Raw genomic sequence first — 12,277 nt, forward strand, 5'->3', positions numbered from 1 at the left:
CAAACTCTGCCTTGTGTCACTTAGCAAGTAGCAGTGTCCTTTATTTTTGTGCAAAGATGCAGCATTGGCAATCAATTTTCTAGCAAGAGCGAAGAGAGGAAGAGGCCTTCACAAGCTTTGGTATAAGAGCCTACTGGGGGGGGAGGGTTGGTTGGGTTTTTTTGTTTTTTGGTTTTTTTTTTACAAAGTTTAAGGTTAGAACAAAGGAAGCTGAAGGTAACAAAAACCTGAGGTCAGTGAAAAATCTTCAAATCCTAGAAATCCTTTAGCCCCAACCAACTGAGGAGAAAGGGAAATCCCGAAAATCTAAGTAACCAGTCCCAGCTTGTGCCTGACTGGGAAAACTGGGGTTAGAACTAATCCTGGCTCAAAGCTTCTTCTTTTTCTTTCTTTCTTTCTTTTTTTTTTTCCGTTAAGGGTAATGTTATGGACTAAGAATAACATTATAGGCTGAGTGCACTAAGAAAGCATTTTCTCTGGGATTTTAACTTTGTGAGTGGTATTAAATAAGTTCCCCCCAAGAAGCTCTAGTTTTTCTCTGGATTCTTCAATGTTCTGGGAGAAAATGAGAGTTTTCCTTCAGAGCGGCAACAGCTTTGTTGATGGATCACGTCTAGGATTAGAAATGTTCTTATGTGAACATAGTCGTTCAGGGGGGAAATTGTTAAAATTGAAACCAAGCATAAAGAAGCAAAAGTGTTTCAGAGAGCCTCCTGCATTTTAGTTCAACTCTGGCAGCAAGAAAACAAAACCACATAATCTAAGGCTCACGCCCAACTCTCTGAAGCCCTGTATCTGCCAGTTCCTGTGTGGTTTGCCTACAGACTACAGGGCTAACGGGGGGTAGTTTGGAGGAGAGAGTAAGAAATAAGACAGGAGGAGGCACTATTAATGGATCTGTGAGCTGGTACCCTGTTTTAGTGCGGTCCTTGGACGACAGCACAAGGTGGATCTGTACTCTGACATGCAGTAATTTTGATGTTTGACTTCGCCTTCCTTCTTGCAAGAGAGGATTCTATTAACTTGGTGTCAAAGCCAAGGCATAGACCCAGCCTGTTCTCTTCAAAAAAGGTATGTCATTATACAACATTGGGATGTATACTCTAGAGATCTTGAACAGTTGTATAATTTGCAGAATGTTCTCCACAAGTCAAATCGAATTAAAAGGAATCCCATGGGCTCTCTGCATATTGCTTTTTCATATTTGGGTCCATCAGCGGAGGTCTGTAAATCTTTCGCCTTAACAATGCTTGTGGTGATGGGGTTCGATTTCCAGCAAAGGAACTCGTTCCTTACGTAGCCCAGCACACAAAATTCTCCACTAACTGGCTTCTGAGCCACCCCAGGGAGAGACTTGAGACCCATTACAGAGGTGAAATCCTCCCTCTCCACAGTCTGCATTTAATCCCTGTTGAGGGTGGGGATGACGGGCTAGGCAGCAATGAAGTGAACATTGGCGCTGTGGGGCCAGGATTGCTGCCTTACATTTCTCCTTCTGTTAGCATTCGTGTTCCCTTTACAAAGAACACCGCTTTGGATTTCTTTACAAAAAGAAAACTTCACAACGAAATAGGTTTTGAGAGAGTATTGTCTATCCTTGTCTCTTTATTGATAATTAGTGCTGTGTTTTTAGGATGGTGTCCAGTTCAGGCAGTGAGTCTGAAGACAAACTCCTTTGTGTTCTCTGTCCCAACTGCTCCTGAATGTGAGGGTTGAGTATACACACCAAAGGTCCCACTAACTTAAAAATACCGGGTTTACATGCCTGGAATGAGGCCTTGTTAATAGTGTATGTACATGTAACTTAATCTGCACGGTACTGAAAATACGCATCCCTAAATAAATTAAGAGGGAAATGTTTAGGGTCTAAATATCCAGTGGAAAAGATTGCATGTGCTCATGTGATGTTGTCTGAGGGTGGGAATCCTCAGGTCGAAGCATCTTTTGTTCTATACACTGCATTTATCAGCAACTGATTAGTTCTTTAATGGGTTCACCTTTTTTTTCTTTCTTATTTTTGGTTTCAGAAAGAACATTTAATATAAGTAGATTCTGCTTCTAAGTAGACCCAATATTGTTTCTAAAACTTCATGGTTATAATATAATTTTAAAGCAAACCTCTTTACAAAAGGATCTACTCTTAAAGAATACCATGTAAATAGAGAACCATCTAAGTGCATTTAAATTTTAAGTTTGAAAAATGACTATTTGTACTCTTTTCAAGAACTTTGTTTTTTGTAGAGAGAGGCCTGTGTCATTGAATAAAACTACCTTCTTAGACTGGACTTGGAGGGTCTATCATATAGTAAACAGTTATCTTATTTTCCCTAAATTGTGATAGGTTTTATTTTTTTGAAATGACGTTACTGACGCAGTAATGGGGAGGAAAGCTATCGATTTGCTCAATATCAATATGAGTATTATCTCCATTGTTTACATAATATCCTTCTGAATATATTCCACATCTTATGTCCTGATGAAAATTCCTTTCATTCTTTAATTCAGTTGCTGTATGCCTACCTCATAAGGATACCATAAGAATGAATGAGCTCACACAGATGTGAAGTGCCTTAGGAAAAAGGCACTATGAAAATGCAAAATTATGTCATTATTAATTATTTCTTTGAATCTTGATCATTTTCTTTCCATTTTTATATAAAATATATCTCGCTTACTGTCTGGAGCCATCTCTTTTAGAACCACTGCCTTCTGGAAGAGTTGAAGTTGATCTCAATTCCCACAAATTTATTGATTCTCAGAGAATAACACCTGCTGGTGTTGGGGTCTTGTGGGGCTCATGCCTAAACTTGAGCAGAACTTGCGTCTTTTCCTGGATCAAGAAAAAGCTACAATTGTTCATGAATGTGTCATTAAGTGAGTTTCCATCAGGAATTCTTAAACAAATAACAGTTGCTGCTGGATTCGTCCTAGGGATAGATTCTTCATTTTCATACCCTCCTAAAGCAAATTGAAAATTTGGTCAAGAATCTTTGAGACCTAAGTTATTTGAATCAAAAGATGAGGTTGATTGCCCCTCCTCCACTTTGTCCATTTCAACTATTTGCTAAAGCGTATTTTGATCTGTAAAGGAACAACACAGCCTTATGTGTCTTTCTTTCTTTCTTTCTTTCTTTCTTTCTTTCTTTCTTTCTTTCTTTCTTTCTTTCTTTCTTTCTTTCTTCTTGCCTGCCACTTTAAAATTTTCAGGAACAAAATAAATTTAACAAGTAAGCATTTACAAACACGTATTGGGCATTTGCTATGTATCAGGCCCTGTATTAGGCATTGAGCTCTCTTCAACAATGTTAATATTAGGTTTCAAGAAGCTTGAGCCAATAGACATTCAGTAAGCAATTTTTAAAACCAGTTTTCTTTTTAAATATGCATTCACAGACAAACATTATAGAGAATGAAAAGAAATCATTATTAAGTACAGGAAGATAAAAGTCTTATATGCTCTCCATAGAAGATGGAAGACATTTTATGAAGAATGTGAGGAAAATTGTCCAAACATAAAGTTGAAATATTAGTACAATGAATACCTCTATACTCGCCTGCTAGGCTCACCAACTGCTATCTTTTTGCCATATTTGTTCCAACTTTTTGTATTTCTTTCTGAACTACTTGCAAGCTACAAACAAAATGACACTTTGCTCCTAAATAAGTGGGTACACATCTAAGAATAGGGACATTCTCCTATATAACCACAATACTAACATTATACCTAAGCAGATGAATACTAATCCTTTAATATTATCTAATATATAGACCATTTCTAACCTTCACCATCTGACCTCCAAACACCTTCTGTACCTTTAAAAATAAAGTAGGATCTAATTTTTATAAAGAAAAGCACATTTTTTTGGCCTTTATGTCTTTTTATTTGATAGTTGAATTCTTTTTTTAAGAGTTGAGCCAGTTATCTTGTAGAATGTCCCACGTTCTGGATTTGTTGTTCCCTCATGATATTATTTAATTTACTCCTCTATTCCCACTATTTCCTGTAAACTCCAAGCTTTGACTAACGCATTGATTAGATTTTGCTAAGCGGTTTTTACAGAGTGCGCCATATTGCATCTCATAATGCACGTAATACCACGTTGTCCCTCTATTTGTGATTCTCAGTTTGATAACGGCTCAAGGTACTGATCTCACTCCCGGGAGCCCTTGTTGTAAAGGTACTTTCTCCACCTTTGCAATCAACAAGTTACCTTAGGGGGTGACATTTTGGCCAGGGTAGCACCTTATTTCCCAACAAATTTCACCTAATGGCTTTAGGTGATAATCCTTACCAAAATCCACTCTTCCACTGGGGGTCATATCCATGTTTCGTACACTTTGAAGAAGGATTAGACACACAAATTCATCATTTTTTAAAAAACTAGTTCTTTTTTTATTTTTTTATGTTTATTTTTGGCACACACACACATACACACACACATGGCAAGCAGGGAAGGGGCACAGAGAGAAGGAGACACGGAATATGAAGCAGGCCCCATCCAGGCTCTGAACTGTCAGTACAGAGCCCAGCATGGGGCTCGAACTTGTGAACCTCAAGATCATGACCTGAGCCAAAGTCAGACGCTCAACCGACTGATCCACCCAGGTCCCCCATAAATTCATCATTTTTAGCAGCAATAGCAGCTATTATTGAGTGTAGACATTCAGGTAATAACAGCTACCACAATAATAAGTAACATTTACTGGGTGCTTGCGCTGGGTTTGAGGCCAATCCTTCAGGTACTAACTGGACTATATGGGACAAGCTAATCTTTCTGTGCCTTCATTTCATAAGCTATAAAATGAGAGTAATTGGGGCACCTGGGTGGTTCAGTCGGTTGGGTGGCTGACTCTGGCTCAGGTCATGATCTCACGGTTCATGGGTTCGAGCCCCACAGTGGGCTCTGTGCTGACAGCTAGCTCAGAGCCTGGAGCCTGTTTTGGATTCTGTGTCTCCCTCTCTCTCTGACCCTCCCTTGCTCATGTTGCCTCTCTCTCTCTCTCACACTCAGAAATAAATAAAACATTTACAAAAAATTTTTAAATAAAATAAAGTGACAGTGATAATGTACCTATCTCACCATATTGTGTTGGAAACTAAATATAGTTGACTCTTGAACAACATGGGTTTGACTACATGGGTCCACTTAACACTTGGATTTTTTGAATAACTACAGTACAGGACTGTACATGCATTTTCTCTTCCTTATGATATTCTTAATAACATTTTCTCTAGCTTACTTCAGTGTAAGAAGACAGTGTATCATACATAGAACATGCAAAATCGGTGTTAATCGAGCATTCCTGTTATCAGTAAGGCTGCTGGTCAACAGTGGTCCATCAGTAGCTACGTTCAGGGGGAGTCAAAAGTTAAACACAGATCTTCTTTTTTTTTTTTTAATGTTTATTTACCCATTTAAGAGAGAGAGAAAGTGCACACTAGCAGGGGAGGGACAGAGAGAGAGAGAGGGAGAGAGAGAATCCCAAGCAGGCTCCACGCTATCAGTGCAGAACCCAACATGGGGCTCAAACCCATGAACTGTGAGATCATGACCTGAGCCAAAATCAAGAGTTGGACTTCAACCAACTGAGCCCCCCAGGCGCCCCTAAAAGTTATACACAGATTCTCAATTGTGTCCCAACTGGCTCATTGCTCAAGGAGCAACTGTAAATTATACACGTGAAGCCCCTAAAATGGTGTCTCTCTGAAGAAAGACATATGTAATGAGAAGTGACACAAATGGAACTGAATGGGAATCAGTAACAGGACCTTACACCACCACCACTCAGGTTTTAAGTTGGTGTAAGTTGCTAAAAACCTGGGAGCCAAGATATATTTTAGGTTTTGTTCATCTGAATGATAGCACTACATTAAGCATAGATGAGGATTCTTATTGCATTTATATAGCCTAAGGCTCTATTTGAGAAACTTTCGGCAAAAGATGCCACGAGGAACTGAAAAATATAGAACTATGAAGGAATAGGAAGGAAGCAAACAGAAAGGAATAATACAGGAGGGAAGTTATGATTCCGCAGAGCCGTGGGGCAGGAGATGATATTTTGATATACTCAAGAGGGGAAAAAACTCCCTCTCATTTTTCACATTTCTGTACTGTATAAGATTTTACCACTAAAACACAGGAGTATAGCCATTGTCAAATTTATAAAAGCTCCCACTGGATTGCTTTATGGGACAATGGATGAGTCTTACAAGTAGGTAAATTCCCTGGTTGGTTATCTCATACTCTCAGATAGTACAGAAATCCGTCTCCCCTTCCGAACGATATAACTATATACAGAAGAGACCTTACAAACCAGTATCTGTCACTACCCCTTCATCAGTGTTACAAAAGGATTCCAGTGCTCCCTTCCACTCCCTCGATTGCCTTACAGAAAGCTCTCAAGTGTAATTTTCTAAAGCGAACTATGAATAAATGAGGGGAAAAAAATCCAACATTAATAATGTTTTTATGCACTGCAAACACAGTCACTGCTAAATTGGTTCTGCCTTTTTATGTTTTTTAATGAAAAGCAGCCTAATTGATCAATTGGTCATGAATAATACTTTTTCATTTGTTTTTCTCCGTACCGCTCAGCCTTCCAGAACCACGGGCATAATGTGGCAGCCTGCAAATGGTTTATGATTTGGGTCTTTTGTCTAGTGCTTTATGGGAAAACACTGGAAGCAAACTGCTGAGAACTCAGTAAATAATAAGTATATAGTTCACTTGTTAAATATGGCTTTAAAGAAATCTGATAACCAGGAAGTATTGCTAAGGAAGTACACAGTGTGGGAAAAAAACAACCCTGGTTGATTTATAATTTGAAATTTCTAGTCGTCGGAGAGACTAGGTGGCTCAGTCAGTTAAGTGTCCATCTCTTGGTCTCGGCTCAGGTCATGATCTCACAGCTCCCGAGTTTGAGCCCCACATTGGGCTCTGCACTGATGGTGCAAAGCCTGCCTGGGATTCTGTCTCACCTTCTCTCTGCCCCTCCCCTGCTTGTGTTCTCTCTCTCTCTCTCTCTCTCAAAATAAATAAATAAATTTAAAAAAAAAGAAAGTTTTATTCATCATTTTATAGGCTATAGGTTTTTAGTCCTTTATGGAGGAAAATGTGATGTCATATTAGCTTTCCTCCCCTGAATAGATTTATGCTCTAAAAACACGGATTATGGAATCTCTAAGGCTAGCAGGAAAATCTCAGCCATACATTAAATACATGAATACAGTCAAATTTTAATACATCAAGCTTTGAAGTTGATCACAAATAGGTTGATATCCATAGCACATAGATTCTTACTGGCAATGGTGAGATAGGGTCTGGAGGAGAGCGTCAGCCACACATTTAGAAACTGATGGAAGCCAGAGAAACTCCCCAGGGAGATTTTTTTTTTTTAAAAAGGGTGTCTAGCACTCATGCCTATGCAATTTTATACAAAATTTCTAGTGGTTCATGAATTCCCCTGGAGTCTACCCATATATCCTTGACAGGAAAAAATTTCCTTTATCTGAAGTTATTTTACCCTGAGCCCTGTAAAGCCTTTAAAAAGAGTGTGCACACGTTATCTCATTTGATCTTTGAGGCAGACACACCACATATTTTTACCTCCAGTGTTGCAGTGTGAGAAAAGCAAAGCTCTAGAATTTAAGTGACTTTCTCAAGGTCACTTTGCTAACATCCGCCATGACTTAAGACCAAGGCTTTGAAGTTGATACTCGGGGCTCCTTGTACAACACTAGTCCAGGCATGGCATTCTGGAGACACAGGAACCCTTCTGGAAATCTGAATGTCAGCTCTCCTGGAAACTACCTGCGTGACTCTAACCATGACCTTGTAATCTCTCTGGGCCTCAGTTTCCTTCTCGGTCAAGGGAGAGGTTAGACCATGTGCTCTGAAATCCTTTTGGTTCTTTTGCAAACTACTTAACCCCCCTGGGCCTGAGAACAGAGGGAAATGACCTTTTCTGCCATAGATGGCGAGAACTTTGACCCTTCTCTGGAGGTCATAAAAGCTGGTGTCCAGTCCATGATGGGTTCCGATGCAGGGTCCAAATCTTGTTAGAAGCTATAGACACAATAGTGCTTTTGTGGGCTGCTCGCTCATTGTTCGGCTGGTTGCTTCATTTTCCTGCAGGGCTGACTGCCTCGCAGCGAATTTGCTCTCTGGGCTCGGCATCAGACAGACATACCCCGATTATTTATTAGCCCTCTTGGGTAGTTCAGAGTATAATATGGAAATAAATAATGATGATGGACTTATTTGGGGCTGATAAACCTTATCCTTCTATAAAGGTTATTCCTCTTGAAAGACCTAAGCCTTCCATCTGATTTTTCATTATTAAGAGTTATTTCCTTTAACGTCTCTGAAATGTGCTTGGAAATTGGAGACTCATAAGAGGCCTGCAGCGCTGAATGCAGAAGCCCTGAAAGTAGAAAGGATGTGACCGAGCCCTTTACTTGGGGAGGCATCTGGAGAATCTTTGGGTCAGTGTAATTAGGGCAAATTCGTGTTAGCATTTGTTTCAGATTTATTAAAAAAAAATGTCCATTGCATATGCTGCCAAGGACACCAAATCTGTGACGTAGTCCCAGCTTCATTCTGAGTCTCTCTGGGAAGCTAAAACAAAGAGAAAATTCCCATGCTCCATGTGTCTGTTGCCAAACAGACCTTCAGAACCAAAGGTCTGCTCTGCATGGCAGGAAGTGCCCTGATCTTGGCCTTTGGATGAGTCTGAGCCAAGAACGAGTCTGAGTATGGACAGGCTGGCTACCTCCGCCATCAAGAAGATTGCCACAAATCTGTATTTGTGATGAATAGCCAGAGAGATGAAATTGGGGGCCCTGTTTCTCAGTCCTTCTGCTTTTTGAATCTTCTAAATAAACTTCAGGCTGGCGAATAGAGTTCTAGCACCTTCTTACCGAGAAGTGTATAGTTTGCTCAATACCATGTCAGGTCATTGACTGTGGGAAGAAACACTATCCAGTGATGAGAGCCACCTGCCCTTCGCTCCCATGTTCTGTGACTTTTCCTCAGCCTTACGGATGACTGCTGTGCTCCATTCCTTCCTCTGTTCTTGAGTGAAACCATATCATTCTCTAACCTGCTACACGGGACACTTAGGGAGCAACATGCATTGTTACCCCGAAAGCACTTCTATATCTTTGACATAATGTAAATATGTGATATCTCATATCTCGTTTACAAAATGTATAATATGGTGCTTTCTTATTTAGCCAAACTCATTTTGTGGCATTTCTATCTCTTAGACCAATATTGTTAAATAGACTACTAATTCACTTCATCAACTAGATACCGTATGATGCTGTGATTTGACACTGTTACCTTATAAATATCCAAACAAACAAAGAAGAAGAAAGTGTGAAGTCAAAAAAAATCCCCTAGCTGGACAGCGATTCCTAAGACCTGGAGCAAGGCAAATGGAGTGCTTAGGTAGTAAACTTTGTGGTTTTTTCCAGCACAGATACACAGTTTTTATTTTGAAATGCAAGATGTAAAGGGCCGCCTGGGTGGCTCACTGGGGTAAGCATCTGACTCTTCATTTAAGCATCTAACTATTTAGTCTCAGGTCATGATCTCACAGTTGTGAGATCAAGCCTGGGTGGGGCTCCGTGCTGGGCATGGAGCCTGCTTAAGATTCTCTCTCTCCCTCTCTGTCTGCCCCTCCCCTGCCTGCGCAAGTGCACGCGCACTGTCTCTCTCTCTCTCAAAAAATAAATGACTACATAAGTAAAGTCTATTAACATGCAAGATGTAGGGGAAAGTATGATTTACTACCCAGCCAACTTTGTCAGCTCAAATTATTTCATAAAGTGAAGGGTCAATTAGGTGCTATTATCATCAAGAGAGCAAGCTGTAATGCTCCGTCATATAGATGCCATAAAAAATTACCTGTCTGCTTACCTTAATTCATCTTTGGGCTACCGTCCGCAGTCATCCCCCCCAGTCTCTAATTCATGATACCCAGATGTACCGAGAACATTTAGGGTAATAAAAACAAAACGAAATGGTTCCTTTCCCCTAAGGAATATGCAAGCTGTTAGGAAAACTGGACAAATGAAAACCGCAGCGCCCAGCTCCTGCCGAGGAGATAACAGAGCAAGTGGGGCAAGGAGGGCTTTGTGGAAAGGGCTTCCTGGAGGAGGTGCACCCGCAGGAGAGGGAGGTGATTTGATGACGAGGCCTAAATGCATGCACACATTTGCATCCTTCACAGAAATCAGAGGAGGAATAGGGTCTTCTTCGCTGATGACCCATTTATTTTATCCATTTATTTCTATTAAATGACAAGAGCTGAGACGGCTCTCATGGTGTTTTTTTTCCTTGAGGAGCCAGAAATTATATTTCTGCCACTAGAAACTGTGCCTTAGGCTTTTTTCCCAGGTAGCCTGCTCTTCTCTCACTTCCAGTTTTATCCCTAAATCTTCTTCAAGCACTGATATCCTTGGTTCTTTTATTTAACTCCTCTCCTATGATGGGATTTTGCACCCTGTCATCATTTTAAGTGCTCATCTCTGACGGACTCCAGTTGAAGGTCCCGCCTAGATCGTGGTGCCCCGACTGGGACAGAGCTCTCCAGGAGCCCTCTGGCAAATGCAGAACACCACAGAGTCATTGTCTCCCTTGCTCTAGACCTTATGTTTCTATTAACATGGCCCAAGATTGCTTTAGCCTTTCTGGCACTTGTGTCACACTGCTGACTCATATTGAAATTGTGGTCAACTAAAACCCATGAGTTCCCATGCGTTACTATTAAGCCAGATCTTCTCTATTCTGTACTTATGCTATTGATTACACACAGACACACACACACACACTCACACACCTAGGCACAGAGGTTTAAATGTAAAGACATTTATTCCTGTCATACTAAATTATATTGATAACAACCTATCAAAATATTTCAGGGGTGCCTGGGTGGCTCATTGGTTAAGTGACAGACTCTTGATTTTGGCTCGGGTCATGATCTCACGATTTATGGGATCAAGCCTCACAGCAGCACTATCAGTGCAGAGCCTGCCTGGGATTCTCCCGCTCTCTGCCCCTTCCCTGCTCCTGCTCTAGCTCTCTCTCTCTCTCTCTCTCTCAAAATAAATAAGTAAACATTGAAAAATTATTTCAGAGCTAGCAAGTTAGTACTGCCTCCCAGGAGGTATTTGTCTGTTGCTGAGGGCGTGGCTAGTCTCATGCTGGACCCCACTCCCCCACCCCCCCCCAACAGTTCTCAAAAAGGATTGGGACTTTATTGTCTCCTTCCTATCAGTGACTTGTCTGCAACCCTGGACAAGTCTACATCTTTAGACAAACAAGTGAGCCTCAATCTTCCTGACTATAAAATAGGAACAATTGTGAACGGCCATTTCCTTCCCAAGGATATGCAATAATGAGTCAGATGTCTGCAAAACTCTAAGTAAAAGTTCCTTAGAGGCAGTATTATGTGAGAGGAGGAAAATGTTATTCCAGGCACTCAGCGGCCTTTGGAAGATTTGATTATGCTTACCACTGTACGGTATAGTAAATAACATGCATTGCAACTATTTTAAACCTGTGGCTTAGCGATCTGATTTGGGGTTATAGTAACATCTTGTGATGTCAGTACAATTTCAGTGCACAATTATTTGTGATTTGAGTAAACATGATAAGGTATATCTGTTTCACTGCAAGGCTTGAGTTAAAGTGATTCTTCTCTCTCCATCCCCTCCCCCACCTGCATCCTCACCCCAACCTCTTCCGTTAGTAAAATAAGGACTTCAAAGACCTTGAAGTTTAGGTTTCTGTCAGACCTTTGGAAACCCCTAAAAGTCTTACCAGACTAGCTTAGCAGATCATAGGTTTTCTTTCCCGGCCAAAGCAGAGAACTCACAACAACTTGTATAACATTTCTAATTTCCAGCTAATCGAAATGTTGCATTTCAAAACTCACACTTGTGAGCAGTTTTTTTTTCTTTCTTATAGAAAGGTGCAGGGAACATCCACATTTTCCTAATCTGTCACTCTAATGGAAATTTTAATGTTGCACTCATGACCTTGTAATCATTAAGATTCGAAGAGTCCCTCCCCTCCCCCTCCCTGGTGATTTTGATCTATGGTCTTGCTATCAACTATTCAACTGCCAGTGTTGATTACTACCTAGGAGCCTGTTTGAAATGAGGATCTCAGACCCTGCCTCAAACCTAATGAATTGCAATCTGAATTTTAAAAAAATCCCCCTGGTAATTCTTATGCACAATAAAATATGAGAGAAACTGACTTAGGGT

The 12,277-nt window shown here is 40.5% G+C and overlaps 1 protein-coding gene across 1 annotated transcript in view; it reads left to right on the forward strand.

Annotated features, from left to right (window-relative positions):
- The first annotated feature begins 824 nt into the window (after positions 1–824).
- The window catches only part of GRAP2 (GRB2 related adaptor protein 2), a 62,890-nt gene continuing 51,437 nt past the window's right edge, over positions 825–12,277 (forward strand). The window contains exon 1 of the mRNA XM_039237633.1: positions 825–1,071. The gene's annotated coding sequence lies outside the window, so the exon portion shown is untranslated. The remainder of the gene's footprint in view (positions 1,072–12,277) is intronic.

The sequence above is a fragment of the Hyaena hyaena genome, unplaced genomic scaffold (assembly GCF_003009895.1).
Source record: "Hyaena hyaena isolate Hyena2069 unplaced genomic scaffold, ASM300989v1 scaffold_4, whole genome shotgun sequence".
NCBI classification, from domain to species: domain Eukaryota; kingdom Metazoa; phylum Chordata; class Mammalia; order Carnivora; family Hyaenidae; genus Hyaena; species Hyaena hyaena.